Genomic DNA, 17,294 nt, shown 5'->3' on the forward strand with positions numbered 1-17,294 from the left:
GCTGAAACAGCAAAATAATTAGATGATATGTTTTTGGTGGGTACATTCAGAAAATTTAGAACTAGGAAAGGAAAATAAATCTATCTATATATATGTATATATGTATATATATATATATATATATATATATATATATATATATATATAGTCCAGGAGGAGCACAATAACAATTACTTATATTTATTGGCTATCTGCTATGTGCCAGGCACTTCCCTAGTGTTTCACATACATCAATCATTTAATCTTCAAAAGAACCCTTTAACATACTCTTGGTCACATTCTCATTTAGAGATGTGACAACTGAGTACAGAGAAGGTCTTCTCCAAGTCTTGCCCAATGAAATGATGGAGCAAAACTTTAAATCTTGAAAGAAGGCATTCAAGAATACTACTCCCTAGACTATTCATAAATATATATCATATGTATGATATAGATAATATATATTTAATAATGTAATAATATATATAATAATAACATACTAATATATTTTATAGTATAATAACATATATAATATGTATTTCCTGTAGAAGGGCATGGCAACCCACTCCAGTATTCTTGCCTGGAGAATCGCCATGGACAGTGGGGACTGGTGGGCTACAGTGGGCTACTGGTGGGCTACAGTGGGCTACAGTCCATGGGGTCGCAAAGAGTTGGACACGACTGAGTGACTAAGCACAGCACATAATATATATTTAACAAACACAGTATGCTTGTTTACAGGATCTGTTCTAGTCTTTATCAGAAAAATATTAACTCATTACCCTGAGGCTGGGAAAGACTGAAGGCAGGAGGAGAAAGGGATGACAGAGGACAAGATGGTTGGATGGCATCATCAACACAATGGACATGAGTTTGAGCAAAGTCTGGGAGATGGTGAAGGACAGAGAACCCTGGTGTGCTGCAGTCTATGGGGTCACAAAGAGTTTAAAATGACTGAGTGACTGAACAACAGCAAATATTCATAATAAATCTATGATATAGCAGGAGACCTCAGTTTGATTCCTGGGTCAGGAAGATCCACTGGAGAAGGAATAGGCCACCTACTCAAGTATTACTTGGCTTTCCTTGTGGTTCAGCTGGTAAAGAATCCCCCTGCAATGCAGGAGACCTGCTTTCGATCCCTGGTTGGGAAGACCTCCTGGAGAAGGGAAAGGCTACCCACTCCAGTATTCTGGCCTGGAGAAGTCCATGGACTGTAGACTCCATGTGGTTGCAAAGAGTCAGACACAAGAGTTGCCCTGAGGAACTTTCACTTCACCTATAATATAGGTGCTATTATTAATCTCATTTTATAAATAAAATTACTATAACTAAGGCTAAGTAACTTGCCCAGGGTCACACAGATAGTAGATAGCAGGGTGGGATTCAGGCTACAGAATCCCCTGTAGCCAGGCAGTCAGGCTACAGAATCATCTAGCTACCTGGATGCTCTACTGCTCAGAAAGGATTTTAATAGTCTGGTTGTATCAGCAAGGTCATTTCTATTGTGGAAATAACTATGGAGTCTGCTCCCCAAATTTCTGCATGGAAAAAATTCTGTATTTGTTATGGTCTGGTTATGATTTGTTTTTCCACATTGCCCTCTATTCTAGAGATGACTTAAATATTTCAATTCTTATGATACACCTACACGTCTCAAGGAAAAATTAGTAAACTGATACTGTAGCTTTGTAATTCATTCTCCTTTGAGTCTGATTAATGTGCATCATCTCCAAGGAGATAAGTTTTCTGAATCTGCTGGACTTTTGGCTTTATTATAAATAGTTGTAAATACCCTAAGGTAATAATAATCTACAAAACCTTTAAGAAGCATCTAATACCTTTCCCCAAGTTACACTGCTCCTCTAAATCTCCATAAGCTACACCAATGAAAATCTCTTTTCTTAATTGTGTTATTACTGCTAAAAGATTTAAAATAATTTTTTTTCAAGCTAGGAAGGAAAAAAAGTTACCCTTCAGTTTGTTAGGTTTGATTCTTGTTGGATAACCTGAAACCATTGGTCTGAACACATTTCTTGAATGGTTGAGTGGTTTTAATTGTGTGTATTGTCTCTGTGTCTGGACAGAGATTTAATCACTTTAGTTCTAAGGATTTGTTCCAAAGTGAAACAACCTTTCTCTAAACTCTAGAATAATCCTCTGAAGTCTGCTCTCCATCTGTGTTCCCAAGTTTAAAACTCTCCCCTTCCATCTGCTAAATTCAATAATAACTGTAACACCAAGCAGCAGGTAGAACCAATATGCTGGCTCAAAACTGAATCCTGAAAATGAATCTGGCATCCCTGCTGCAGAGTCATCTGTGTTTGCTGATCTGCCCCCATTAATCTCCAGGGAATAAGAGAGAAACATTTCAAAGAACAAAGGGTGGGGGAGATCTTTCTAATTAATTGAAAACAATAATAGCATAAAAGTCATCGACCTTTTTGTCTGCATAACGACAGCATTGCAAAACAAGAAAATAAAGATGTCACAGATATAGCTCCAAAGTTGGAAGGGAAAGTGTGCAAATGTCACACAAACACCTAACCCACAACACATACCTCAAAATTTCAACACAGAAACTTATCTCAAAGACCAAAAATCCCATCTGTCAAATTATTGGTTATAGTACATGCATATAGGGGGCGTCCCAGATGGCACAGTAGTGAGGAATCCACCTGCCCATGCAGGAGATGCCAGAGACACGGGTTTGATCCCTGGGGTCAAGAAGAAGAGTGTGTCAAGAAGATCCTCTGGAGTAGGAAATGGCTACCCCCTCCAGTATTCTTGCCTGGAAAATTCCAGACAGAGGAGCCTGGCGGGCTACAGTCCACGGGGTTGCAAACAGTCAGACATGACTGAGCACACACACACACACACACACACACACACACACACACATGGATATAGAGGGTGGAATCATAAGTACGTAGGAATGGAAAGTCAAAAGATCATTAAACGTTTATAGGGCTGAGATTTTGTGTTTCTATTAAAAAATAATTTCTCTTAGAACAACCATTGAAAACACCATCTTTTATTCCTGAAATCCCTGAATCACTCATTAATCAGAAGCTCAGGATGTGTCAGAACATTCATGCTGCCTCTTCCAGCTGTTTGAGTTTTTAAAGTCAAAGATTGTTCTCCTGGTCTTGTTGTTGAATAAGTAAATTGCTTTTGAACACTAGAAGGGGCACTTCTAAAGCATGTAGATTCTCTTCCCTCCTTTCTGACTGTAGTACACTTTCGCCCACTGTGTGTGTTTTCAAAAGGAACCTTTTACTGAAAGTTCTTCAAGTGAAAGATCAATAGGTTGAAAACAAAACAAGAAATAACCTGAGGAGAAAGGCAAATTCTTCTGCTCCTTCCTGTAGAATTTTCCTTGAGTTTAGCCATTATTCAGAAAATCACAGACCTAAGTACTCTTTACCGGTCACTCAAATTTTAGCACTCTGTCTCACCTTTTTCCCTTCCTCTCCTGACTCGACTCTGATCCCCTCCCACGGCTCTCACACTTTATGTTCACTTGCTTCCGTTTTATTTACATTGTTCTACCCTCATTCTCTTTCTCCCACAGGTGGGCGATGACTGAGGTTGCCCTGGACACTCCATACTTCTAATTCAATTTTAAGCTAACTTATTTCATTAATTTTTCTGCAAATGTATTCAGTCCCCTCTCTTTTCTCACCTTCAAATTTCATCTCATGATATGAATATCTTTCTTCATGTTTATCCTTCCTTCTATTTTTTTAATGGCACTATTAGCACTTCATATACCAGTAGGTAATAGTATATTTTTTATTTACATCTGAATTACATTTACAGCCTCACCTACATAAAATATGTGTGCATGAAGTCTCTTCACTCGTGTCCAACTCTTTGCAACCACATGAAATGTAGCCTGCCTCTGTCCTGCCTCTGCCTGTAGACTCCTCTGTCCGTGGGACAGCCAAGGAGAGAATACTGGAGTGGGTTGACTTGCCCTCCTCCAGGGGATCTTCCCAACTCAAGGATTGAACCCGTGTCTCATTATGTCTCCTGCACTGGCAGGCAGGTCCTTTACCACTAGCGCCACCAGGGAAGCCATAAAATATAAGAATATTTAAAATGTGCTATTTGTTTATAAACCCCAAGAAAACAGGGGATGAGTGGATTCATGTCAATGTAAGGCAAAACCAATACAGTATTGTAAAGTAAAAAAAAAAACAAAAAACAGGGGATGAAACCAGTAAAACTGGTTCATATAATAGACAGCCCTGGAATTTATACTTTAAAAAAATACCTGTTGGTAACCATGAGAGTAGAGGGAAAAAAATAAATAAAAAGGATATGGAAACTTAAAAGCAAATGTAGAACACACATTCTTTTCAAGTATGTATAGGATATTAACCACATTACCATATCCTGGGCTATAAAGGAAATAGCCTAAAAAGCACCAAACATCAAATTACTGAAATAATCATAGACTACTGTTTCTGATTTCAGTGAATCGGTGAACTAGGAAACACTCATTTGTTTGACTATTTATCACTTCATTTCTAAATAACCCATAGATTAAAAAATATACTGGGATTTAGAGGTTATATAGAAGTAAAAAATAATGAATGTATAAAATATCAAAACTTGTGACATACAGCTAAAGTTCTGCTTACTTATCTCAAAAAATTATTTAAAAAGAAGGACACATTAAACTCAAATAAATAGGGAGAAGATAATACAGAATCAAAAATTAAAAAAAAAAGTAGAAAACAGACATGTAATAAAGGAGTTCAACAGAGCCAATAATTGTTTCTTTGAAAAGAATATTATTTATATACCCTTAGCAAAGGTACTCAAGGAAAAATAAAGAATTAACAAATAGCTGATATCAAATGGTAACACTGGCATCACTACAGATCACATAGATATTATATGAACATATTACAAACAAGTTTATTTCAATAATTTGATAACATGGGAAAATGTAGATTACCTAGGAAACATAATCCATAAAGAATTATGCAAGAAAGCACACTTAGCACCCAGATCTTGGTTTCTAATACCATTATCCAATTAAAAAAAAGGCAAGGTTTCTTGGAGAAATAGCTGATTTTATAAAAGGGGTAAAGTGAAGTGAAGTGAAAGTCACACAGTCATGTCTGACTCTTTGTGATCCCATGGAGTATACAGTCCATGGAATTTTCCAGGCAAACATAGGGTAGCCTTTCCCTTCTCCGGGGGACCTTCCCAACCCAGGGATCAAACCCAGGTCTCCCACATTAAGGGCAGATTCTTTACCAGCTGAGCCACAAGGGAAGCCCAATGAAAGGGGTAGCAAATATATATGATAAATTTAGATTACATTGTGCTACAAGAAAATAAGAAAATGTTCAGAACATGAATAAACAAACAAACAAAACCCCAAAGCCTCATCATGTTTATTAGTATGTCAAAGGAATTCAGGATCTAACTGAAAAAGCTTGCAATAATCAAACCTGGAACAATTTGAACAACAAATAAAATATCATCATATTATAACTCTAAGTAAAAAATAAACATGCATGAGATCATGGTGATATAAATAAATGATTGGCTAAATAGATAAGTGGGAGTATAGACAAACCTCCTGTGCAGAACAATTCCAACTTACACAGATAGCTGACCCTTAAGGAGTATAAGTTCACATGTCAGTAAGGGCCACATGTAGTGACTTACTTCAAAAAGTGCAGGTTATAAAGCAAGAAAAGGAAAGTAATTTTACCAAGGAGAGACCTGATAAAACACTGCCTCAAGCCAGGAGGTCAAGATTAACATTAACAGTGAAAAGTCATATTGCTAGTATGTACTTTTAAAATAATGTAATGAGAATGACACTTTACTTCTGTGGTTTTTCTTCCACAAACACATTGTCTCAGCATAATCACAGGAAAAACAAAAAAATATTCCCACTCAAGTACGTGAACCATGAACTTCCAGATGTTCAAGCTGGAGTTACAAAAGGCAGAGAACCCAGAGATCAAATTGCCAACATCTGTTGGATCATCAAAAAAGAAAGAGTTCCAAAAAAAATCTACTTTTGCTTTATTGACTATGTCAAAGCCTTTGATTGTGTGGATCACAACAAACTGTGAAAAACTCTTAAAAAGATGGAAATACCAGACCACCTGACCTACCTCCTGAAAAATCTATATGCAGGTCAAGAAGCAACAGTTACAACTGGACATGAAACAACAGATTGATTTCAAATTGGGAAATGAGTATGTCAAGGCTGTATATTGTCACCCTTCTCTATTTAACTTATATGCAGACTAAATCATGCGAAATGTTGGGCTGGAAGAAGCACAAACTGGAATCAAGATTGCTTGGAGAAATATCAATAACCTCAGATATGCAGATGACACCACCTTTATGGTAGAAAGCAAAGAAGAACTAAAGAGCCTCTTGATGAAAGTGAAGGAGGAGAGTGAAAACGTTGGCTTAAAATTCAACATTCAGAAAACTAAAATCACGGCATCTGGTCCCATCACTTCGTGGCAAATAGGTGGCAAGCAGTTGAAAGAGTGTAGACTTCATTTTTGGGGGCTCCAAAATCACTGCATATGGTGACTGCAGTCATGAAATTAAAAGATGCTTCCTCCTTGGAAGAAAAGCTATGACCAACCTAGATAGCATATTAAAAAGCAGAGACACTACTTTGCCAACAAAGATCCATCTAGTCAAAGCTAAGTTTTTCCAGTAGTCATGTATGGATGTGAGAGTTGGACTATAAAGAAAGCTGAGTGCCAAAGAATTGATGCTTTTGAACTGTGGTGTTGGAGAGGACTCTTGAGAGTCCCTTGGATAGGAGGGAGATCCAACTGGTCCATCCTAAAGGAAATCAGTCCTGAATATTTATTAGAAGGACTGATACTGAAGCTGAAACTCCAATACTTTTTCCAAAGAATTGACTCATTGGAAAAGACCCTGATGCTGGGAAAGATTGAGGGCGGAAGGAGAAGGGGGCAGCAGAGAGTGAGATAGTTGGATGGCATCACCAACTCGATGGACGTAAGTTTGAGTAACCTCTGGGAATTGGTGATGGACAGGGAAGCCTGGCGTGCTGCAATTTATAGGGTTGCAAAGAGTTGGATACCACTGAGCAATGGAACTGAACTGAACTGAAGAGATATTCTCCAAAATATATAACCTATAATGTTGAAAACTATCAGAAACAAGGGAAGTCCAAAAAACTGTCAAAACCAAGGAGTCCTGATCACTAAATATCATGTAATACCCTGGATAAAATGCTGAAACAGAAAATGGAACATTAGGGAAAAACTGAGGAAATCTGATAAAGTATGAGACTTTGGTTAAGTTGAAACAAATAATAGAAGAAATGAAAGGAAAAAAAAAACATAGAAAACAATTTTATAAATGATAGATTAAACTGTTGAAAAAGAAATGAAATATGCTTGTTTTTTGGAAGAATATAATGTATCTTTTATCCCCATATCTCAATCGCAATAGGGAGAAAATAGTTGTGAGTAGCCTTGCAAAGTAAACACATGATTGAAAATCTTATAAAAGTTAAACACTTTTTGTTGCTTTCAATAAACAGTAAATATCACCTAAAGGGGAAAAGAATTGCTTTATAGTAGAGAAAAATAGATTTTGGTCTTTTATTCCATATGCTTTTTGGGCATTCCTTCCTTTCATTTTTATAACTGTTGTAAAGATTAGGTAGAATTTCTTTAAAAAAATACACACAAATTAGGATAGATAATATATTCTGTCATAAAACCATTTTCAACAAATTTTAGATGATAGAAATTATTTCAAACATCTGTTCTGACCACAGTGGTGTGAAACTAAAAATCAACCACAGAAAGAAAAATGGGAAAAGAAAACAGAAAACACACACACACACACACACACACACGGAGACTAAATAACATGCTACTAAAAGACCAGTGAGTCAACAATGAAATAAAAGAATCAGAAAATACCTGGAGATAAACAAAAATGAAAACATAATTATACAAATCTATGGGATTCAGCAAAGCAGTTCTAAGAGGGGAGTTCAGAGTGATATAGTCCTTCCTCAAGAAACAAGAAAAATCTCAAATAAACCGCCAAACGTACTATAAAAGTGTTAGAAAAAAAGAACAAACAGAACCAAAAGTTGGCAGAAAGAAGGAAATAATAAATATAGGAACTGAAACAAGGAAACTAGAGGTTAAAACAAATAGGAAAAGAACAATAAAACCAAGAGCTGGGTTTTTGAAAAGATAAACAAAGTTGACAAGCCTATAGACAGGCTCACCAAGAAGAAAAGAGAGAAGATCCAAATAAACACAGTAAGAAAGTAAAAGAGGAGAAATAGCAACCCATAGCACAGAAAAGCAAAAAAACAAAACAAAACAAAACAAACAAGAGACTACTATGAACAGTTATATGCCACAAATTGTACAACACAGAAGAAACAGACAGCCTTCTAGAAGCATACATCTTGCCAAAACTGATTTAATAAGAAAAAAAAAAAATTGAACAGGTTAATTACTGGAAGTCAAATAGAATTTGCAATTAAAAAACTCCCTGTAAACAAACATCCAAGGTCAGATAACTTCACTGGAGAATTTTACCAAACATATAATACAAAGCCTGAAGAAGGCACTAAATAAAATAAATCAATAATTATGGGCTAAAGTCTTTGATGAATATAAATGAAAAGTTCAGTTCAGTTCAATCATTCAGTCATGTCCGACTCTTTGCGACCCCATGAATCACAGCACACCAGCCCTCCCTGTCCATCACCCAACTCCTAGAATCCACCCAAACCCATGTCCATTGAGTTGGTGATGCCATCCAACCATCTCATCCTCTGTTGTCCCTTTCTCCTCCTGCCCTCAATCTTTCCCAGCATCAGGGGCTTTTCAAATGAGTCAGCTCTTTGCATAAAGTGGCCAAAGTATTGGAGTTTCAGCTTCAGCATCAGTCCTTCCAATGAACACCCAGGACTGATCTCCTTTAGGATAGACTGGTTGGGTCTCCTTGCAGTCCAAGAGACTCTCAAGAGTCTTTTCCAACACCACAGTTCAAAAGCATCAATTCTTTGGCACTCAGCTTTCTTTATAGTCCAACTCTCACATCCATACATGACCACTGGAAAAACCATAGCCTTGACTAGATGCACCTTTGTTGGCAAAGTAATGTCTCTGCTTTTTAATATGCTGTCTAGGTTGGTCATAACTTTCCTTCCAAGGAGCAAGTGTCTTTTAATTTCATGGCTGCAATCACTATCCACAGTGATTTTGAAGTCAAGGAAAATGAAGTCCGCACTGTTTCCACTGTTTCCCCATCTATTTGTCATGCAGTGATGGGACCAGATGCCATGATCTTAGCTTTCTGAATGTTGAGCTTTAAGTCAACCTTTTCACTCTCCTCTTTCACTTTTATCAAGAGGCTCTTTAGTTCCTCTTCACTTTCTGCCATAAGACTGGTATCATATGCATATCTGAGGTTATTGATAAATGCAAAGACACTCAACAAATATTAGCAAACTGAATTTAACAATACATAAAAAGCATCATACACCATGAACAAGTTAGATTCATTCTGGGGTTATAAGGATGCTACAATACACATAAATCAATCAATGTGATAAACCATATTAAAAAGAGGAGAGATAAAAAGCATATGATCATTGCAATAGACATACAGAAAGAATTAGACAAAATTCAACATTCATTCATGATAAAAACTCTCAGCAAAGTGGGTACAGAGAAAACATATTTCAACATAATAAGAGCTATTTATGACAAACCCACAGCCAAGATAATACTCAATTGTGAAAAACTGAAATGCTTCCTGACAAATTCAGGAACAAGAGAAAGCTGTCCATTCTCACCACTTGTATCCAACATACTATTGGAAGTCCTAGCCACAGCAGTCAGACAAGAAAAAGAATTAAAAAGATATCCAAATTGGAAGGGAAGAGGTAAAACTGTCACTATATTCAGATGACAGTCAATCCTGAAGGAAATCAATCCTGAATATTCATTGGAAAGACTGATGCTGAAGCTTCAAAACTTTGGCCACCTAATGTGAACAGCTGACTCATTAGAAAAGACCCTGATGTTGGCAGAGATTGAGGGCAGGAGGAGAAGGGGGTGACAGAGGATGAGAAGGCTGGATGGCATCGTTAACTCAATGAACATGAGTTTCAGCAAATTATGAGAGATAGTGAAGGACAGGAAGCCTGGTGTGCTGCAGTCCACGGGGTTGCAAAGAGTCAGACATGACTGAGTGACTGAACAACAACAATGATACTCTATCTAGAAAACCCTAAAGACTCCACCACAAAACAAAACAAAACAAAACCAAACCTACTAGGATTAATAAACAAATTCAGCAAGGTGGCAGGGTATAAGAGTAATACATAGGAATCTGTTGCATTTCTTTACACTAACAATGAAATAACAGAGAAAGTTAAAAAAAAATTAGCGATAAACCTAATAAAGGACTTCATGTTTACAAACTGAAAACTACAAAACATTGACAAAGGGAGCTGAAGATGATTCAAAGAAATGGAAATAAATCTCATGCTTTTGAATTAGAAGAATTATATTGTTAAAAAGGCTATACTACACAAAGAAATCTACAGATTTAATGTGACCCAAATTGGATATTTTTCACAGAGCTAGTGAAAATAATCCTAAATTCTATATGACTCAGAAATGCCCAAGCAATCCTGAGGAAAACAGAACAAAGCTGGAAGCAAAACCCTTTCAGACCTTAGACTATACTACAAAAGCTACAGTAGTCAAAACAGCATGGTAGTAGTGCAAAAACAGGTAGACAGATTGAGAGAACAGAGTAGAGAGCCCAGAAATGAACCACACACCTATGACCAATTGATCTACAACAAAGGAGGCAAGAATATACCATTAAGCAAAGACAGGCTCTTCCACAAGTGGTGTTGGGAAAGCTGTAGAGCTACATATAAATCACTGCACTTAGAACATTCTCTCACACCATATAGAAAAATTAACTCGGAATCATCTAAAGACCTAAGTGCAAGATCTGATATCATAAACCTCCTAGAAAGGAACATAGGCAAAACATTCTCAGGCATAAATTGTAGTAATATTTTCTTAGATCAGTCTCCCAAGGCAAAATAAATAAAAGCAAAAACAAACAAACGGGATATAATCAAACTTAAAAGCTTTCACAAAGGAAAAAGGGAAGTAAACCATCCACAGAACAATAAGACAACTTCTGGAATGGGAGAAAATATCTGCAAATAATGCAAAACAATTGCAATGAAAATCCTAACAAAGTGTGTGTGTGTGTATGTAAACTGAAAAGCTGATTTAAAATTTATATGAAATGCAAAAGCTTCAAAATATTTAAGAACTCAAATTTCTCAAAAAGAAAGTCATAGAATCTATGCAATCATATGTAAAAACTTATACAGATATAATAATTAAGAAATGGTAGTGTACAAGGAAAGATAAGTAGGCAACTGAAAGAAAATAGATAATTCAGGAATAGACCTGAACATAAATGAAGAGAAAATCAGTTTTTCAATAATTGATATTGGGTCCACCGGATAGCCATTAGGAAAAATTAATTAATCTTAATTCTTACATCATATAAATTAATTTCATTTGGATAGCAGAAAATAAATAAAAGCAAAATAGTAAAGTTTCCAAATGTTAACATAAGAAAATATACTGGGCAGGAAAACTGTTAGTAAACAGAACCACTATAAGCCCGAATCATGAAAAACAAGATTGAAAACTGGATTTCTCTTCATCAATGCTGCTAAGTCACTTCAGTTGTGTCCGACCCTTTGTGACCCCATAGACGGTGGCCCACCTGGCTCCCCTGTCCCTGGGATTCTCCAGGCAAGGACACTGGAGTGGGTTGCCATTTCCTTCTCCAATGCATGACAGTGAAAAGTGAGAGTGAAGTCGCTCAGTCGTGTCCAACCCTCAGAGACCCCACGGACTTCAGCCCACCAGGCTCCTCCATCCATGGGATTTTCCAGGCAAGAGTACTGGAGTGGGTTGCCATTGTCTTCTCTTCTTCATCAATAGCCATCATTAAGGGAATAAGAAGTTGATAGAGATTAGCTAATGCTTCTATGGCAATCAAATTGCAATATAAACATATAAAACCAATATGTTGTATAGCTTAAACATATACAGTGTTGTATGTCAAATATAACTAACTTAACATACGAAAAGAAGAAAAGGAAGAAAAAAAAAGAAAAGACAAGCTACAAAGTAGGAAAGTTCATGTAACTGACAAGGGACATTGCTACAGCTGCTACTTCTGTATAACAAATTATCTCATAATTAATTGGTATAAAAGAGCCATTTTAATACTAATGTATTTGGCTGTTAAAAATTTAGAAGTGGCAGTGGGAATGGCTTGTCTCTGATCCTCACAGTCTGAAGCTATGGTTGGGAAGACTCAAAGGCAGAGTGACTAGTAGAATAAGTTACTGAATGAGAGTAGTGAAAGTTTAAGGCTGAAGATACTATCTGAAGAGTAAATATTCAAAATAGATTGAATATACAGAGGAAAGAAGAGATTGGAGCACACAGATTTGGTGAACTTTATTCTTAGTAGGGCTCCAAAATCACTGCAGATGGTGACTGCAGCCATGAAATTAAAAGACGCTTACTCCTTGGAAGAAAAGTCATGACCAACCTAGATAGTATATTCAAAAGCAGAGACATTACTTTGCCGACTAAGGTCCGTCTAGTCAAGGCTATGGTTTTTCCAGTAGTCATGTATGGATGTGAGAGTTGGACTGTGAAGAAGGCTGAGAGCCGAAGAATTGATGCTTTTGAACTATGGTGTTGGAGAAGACTTTTGAGAGTCCCTTGGACTGCAAGGAGATCCAACCAGTCCATTCTGAAGGAGATCAACCCTGGGATTTCTTTGGAGGGAATGATGCTGAAGCTGAAACTCCAGTACTTTGGGCACCTCATGCGAAGAGTTGACTCACTGGAAAAGACTCTGAGCTGGGAGGGATTGGGGGCAGGAGGAGAAGGGGATGACAGAGGATGAGATGGCTGGATGGCATCATTGACTCGATGGACGCGAGTCTGAGTGAACTCCGGGAGATGGTGATGGACAGGGAGGCCTGGCGTGCTGCGATTCATGGGGTCGCAAAGAGTCGGACACGACTGAGCGACTGAACTGAACTGAACTGAACTGAGGAAGAAGAAAAGGAGAGGCTCTTGAAAAAAAGATTAAGAAAGAAGGGTCAGGTTTTGGGGGATAAAAAGGAGAATGGATATATGCACAGGAGGCCAAAGAGAAAAGCATTTCAAAAGAGAGAGGGATGGATGATTACAGGTGCCAAATGTTAGAGTTCAAGGAAAATAAAGTCTGAAGAGAAGACATGGCACAGGCAGAAAGGACATTTTTAATATCTTGCAAGTGAAACATTTGAGCCTATAAAGTAACAGGAGATTGAATATATAGGCTTCAGAAAGTAAGTAGGTAGGAGATGGAGACAGAGGCATAGATGGAAGTTTCAAGGGGCTGACAATCTAAACAGGAGTGATAAAGATGGAGCAGTAGCAAAGAAACACTGTGTTAAGAAAGGTTATCCTCTAAACACAAAGGGTGCTTCTGGAGAAAGAAGTCCTTTATTAATTATGCTATGCAATGTCCTATTTTATCAGTAAGAGTTTTCATGAAGAAACTGATGAACAGAATCTTGAATTTTAGAGTTCATAAATGAATGCTTTCTCTTTAAGACAAAATAAAAATATCTTTTGGAAAAGATACTCCCTTCATGATGCATTTAGTAAAATGTTAACTTATTAACAGACTCATTAATCTATGCATCCAACCATCCTACAGAATCTGTCTCAGTTTTTGTCATTCTAAATGAGGGCATCTGTTCATTTCTGCCATCACTGAGACATTTTATATTGGTACTATATGGCTTTTATCTTCTTGGTTTTAATCAATTCCTCAAATTTAATCCTGGTATAATGTGCACCAATTCAAACTCACATCATGTTACAAGACCTTATACTTATTTCATCTGTAAATTATGCATTTTATTTTCCTTTACTTGATTCTATGAGTTGTTAATGAAGTGTTCATTAATATTATAATTAGAGGTATCTTATTAGAGACTCAATACAGCATGTCCCTTCAGATTGACAGTGGCCTATCAATGGTTTCTTCTAAAAGGGGTATGTTAAATTATTTTTCAGTAGTACAATTCAAATGGCTATCACTTCTTTCTAATCAGCATTGCTACTTTCTGTCTGTTAATTCTGTTAGACCTGCATCTCATTTATTCATTAGACTTCCAGTTTTTGCACTGGGAAAAATATCATCTTACTTTGACTAATTTATTCACATCAAACATATTTGGCTTCAACATGATAGCAGATGGGTATAGAAACACATACATGTATGCACTTTGCCTCTCTTCCTGGCAATGAATTAGTCCACAACATTTTCTGTACCCTATCTCACATTTAATGTCACAGAAGGGATTCATCTTTTGGCAATGAACATTAGTAGCCTGAAGAAAGGGGGTCATAAATCCCATTTTCATTTTTTATTAAAATCATACTATGTCAGGGTGTAATTTTCATTTTTTGCTACAGTGTAATTTATTCAGTGACCTTGGACCATGTTCCTTTGCTAACCTGGAATGTTGAATCAGTGTGCTAACCATTTCTGCAACTTCACACAGTTTCCTCTAATATAAGACCTTAAAAAGCTTAGTTTAGCTGAATACTCACTGATAGAAGGAACAATGTTGGTGAACTTGAAGAGGAAAAGCAATGGCTGGTGCAAAATTTTTTAAAAATGGAACAAAATCCATGAGTTACCCAGAAAAACTTAAATGTTTATTTTTTTACGTTTTAGTACTCCATTATCTTCCAAATGAATATCATTCTAGCACAATGTCATTTACTATCTCTTTAGTCTCTCAAATTTAACCATCAATCATTTGAGTATAACTTATTTCTGAACAAACATTAAAAAAAATACAGATTAAGGGCAATGGTTAAATACATAAAATGGTTAAACCTAATGGTTTTAGATCATAATTTGTCTTCTTTCTAAGCATTTAATCATTACCAATAGTTTTTTTTTTCCCCCTGAACCCATCCTTTTGACATAGGTTCTAATACAAAATAGTTTGAAAAGATGCAGAGAAAAGGTAGTCACTTTGGTGGCTGAGGGTGATGGCTGTAATGGATCCAAGCTCTGGCCAATGTGGTTCATCTTTTGGTACAGGCTTGTTGCCACTAAAACTTTCCACCACATCCAGCCCCTGATTCAATTCAAAGTTCAACCACCTTCTGTCCATCTCCTGCTTTTTTATGTCATTCTCATCTAGCTGGCAAAATCCCAAACCCAGATTCATTCTTTAGCCAGCTTTCCCTTCTAATTTCAAATATCTGATTCCTGGTAGAGAAAACCATATACACTATAGCATATATCCATGGTCTCATGTCCATGGGGTCTCAAAGAGTCAGACGTGACCGAGCGACTAACATTTTCACTTTCACTTGTCATAAAAATAGACCAACAGCCTAAAATTAGGTGTTTGTGTGAACATGTAAATGTGTATTAAAACATGAGGTATGTTTTTTAAATTATAGGTCAAACTATTAGTAGGTTGTATAAATAGTTTACTAGTTAAAGTATACATTTTTATTTTTAGCAAAATATATGAGAACAGAAAGCTGAGGTCAGACTGTCTTATTTACAGTAAATCAATGTATCATTTCCTAGTATGTGTGTGCATCATGAATTATAATGTAAAATGAAATTCTTTTTGTGGTTCATAATCAAAATAATTCACTGATCTAAAACTACACAGGATATTGGTGAGAAAGAAAGAAAGTGAAAGTCACTCAGTCATGTCCAACTCTGCAACCCCATGGATTATACAGTCCATGGAATTCTCCAGGCCAGAATGTTGGAATTCTCCAGGGCAGAATCCTGGGCCTGGAGACTGGGTGGATTCTGTACCAGCTGAACCACAAGGGAAGCCCAAGAATACTGGAGTGGGTAGGTTATTCCTTGTCCAGCACATCTTCCCAACCCAGGAATTGAATCGAGGTCTCCTGCATTGCAGGCAGATTCTTTACCGACTAGGCTATAAGGGAAGCCCAAAGTGAAAGTGAAAGTCATTCAATTGTATCCGACTCTGCGACCCCATGGACTGTAAAATTCTCCAGCCCAGAATACTGGAGTGGGTAGTCTTTCCCTTCTCCAGGAGATCTTCCCAACCCAGGGATCAAACCCAGGTCTTCTGCATTGCAGGTGGATTCGTTACCAGCTGAACCACAAGGGAAGGCCAGGAATACTGGGGTGGGTATTGGTGAGAATGGGGGACAAATGGAATGCTCATTCACCACTGGTGGAAACATAAAGGTTTCTCCTCTTTGGAAGAAATCACACTTTCTTATAAAGTTAAACATGTACTTACCATGTGACTCAATAATTTCACTTCTAAGTATTTACATAAGAAAAACAAAACCTTATGACGACAAAAAGATTTGTACTTGAGTGTTCAAAGATGCTTTATTCATATCAGCAAAAGTGTTGGAAACAACCCAAATGTCCATTGACTGATGAATTGGTAAACAATCTGTGGTAGATCCATATAGTGAAATACTTTTCAGCCATTAAATATAATTACTACTGATACATGCAACAACATATTTTAATCTAAAAAGCATGAAGTTAGGTGAAAGAAGGTAGCCAAATCTCACAATATGTTCTATTGCTTCATTTATATGAATATCTAGAAAAGACAAAAAACATAGTGACAGAAACATCAGTGGGTGTTAGGAACTGGGAGTGAAGGAAGGCTTTTGCTGATGAAAGGGCATAAGGCCACACTCAGGTTAATGGAAATGCTGTGTATCTTATTGTGGTTGAGAATACACAACTCTATACCTTTCTTACTACACATCAAAATGGGCAGTTAAAATGAGTATATTTTATTGTACACAAAATATAACTCAATGAGGTTGATTTTAAGACACTAATGGAAAAAACCCCAAAAAGTTGTATAGATCTTTTTAGATGCTTAAAATGGTCCAAAATATATTCCCTGATAACTACATACAGCTAGATTTCTTAACTCAATATTAAATGTAAGTAGTGTATGGTGACTTTACACTACACTTGAACTTTTTGCTACACTTACAGTTCCCTCTTCTTCTGATCTCCTTAATTCATCTTTTGATCATATAAATATAAGTATACAATATAAGACTAAACCATACCATTTCTGAATGTGATAAATGGAAGTAGTAAACATATTTTTTTTCTAAAAGCAAGAAAATCAT

This window comes from Capricornis sumatraensis, chromosome 1 (assembly GCF_032405125.1).
Source record: "Capricornis sumatraensis isolate serow.1 chromosome 1, serow.2, whole genome shotgun sequence".
Classification (NCBI taxonomy): Eukaryota; Metazoa; Chordata; class Mammalia; order Artiodactyla; family Bovidae; genus Capricornis; species Capricornis sumatraensis.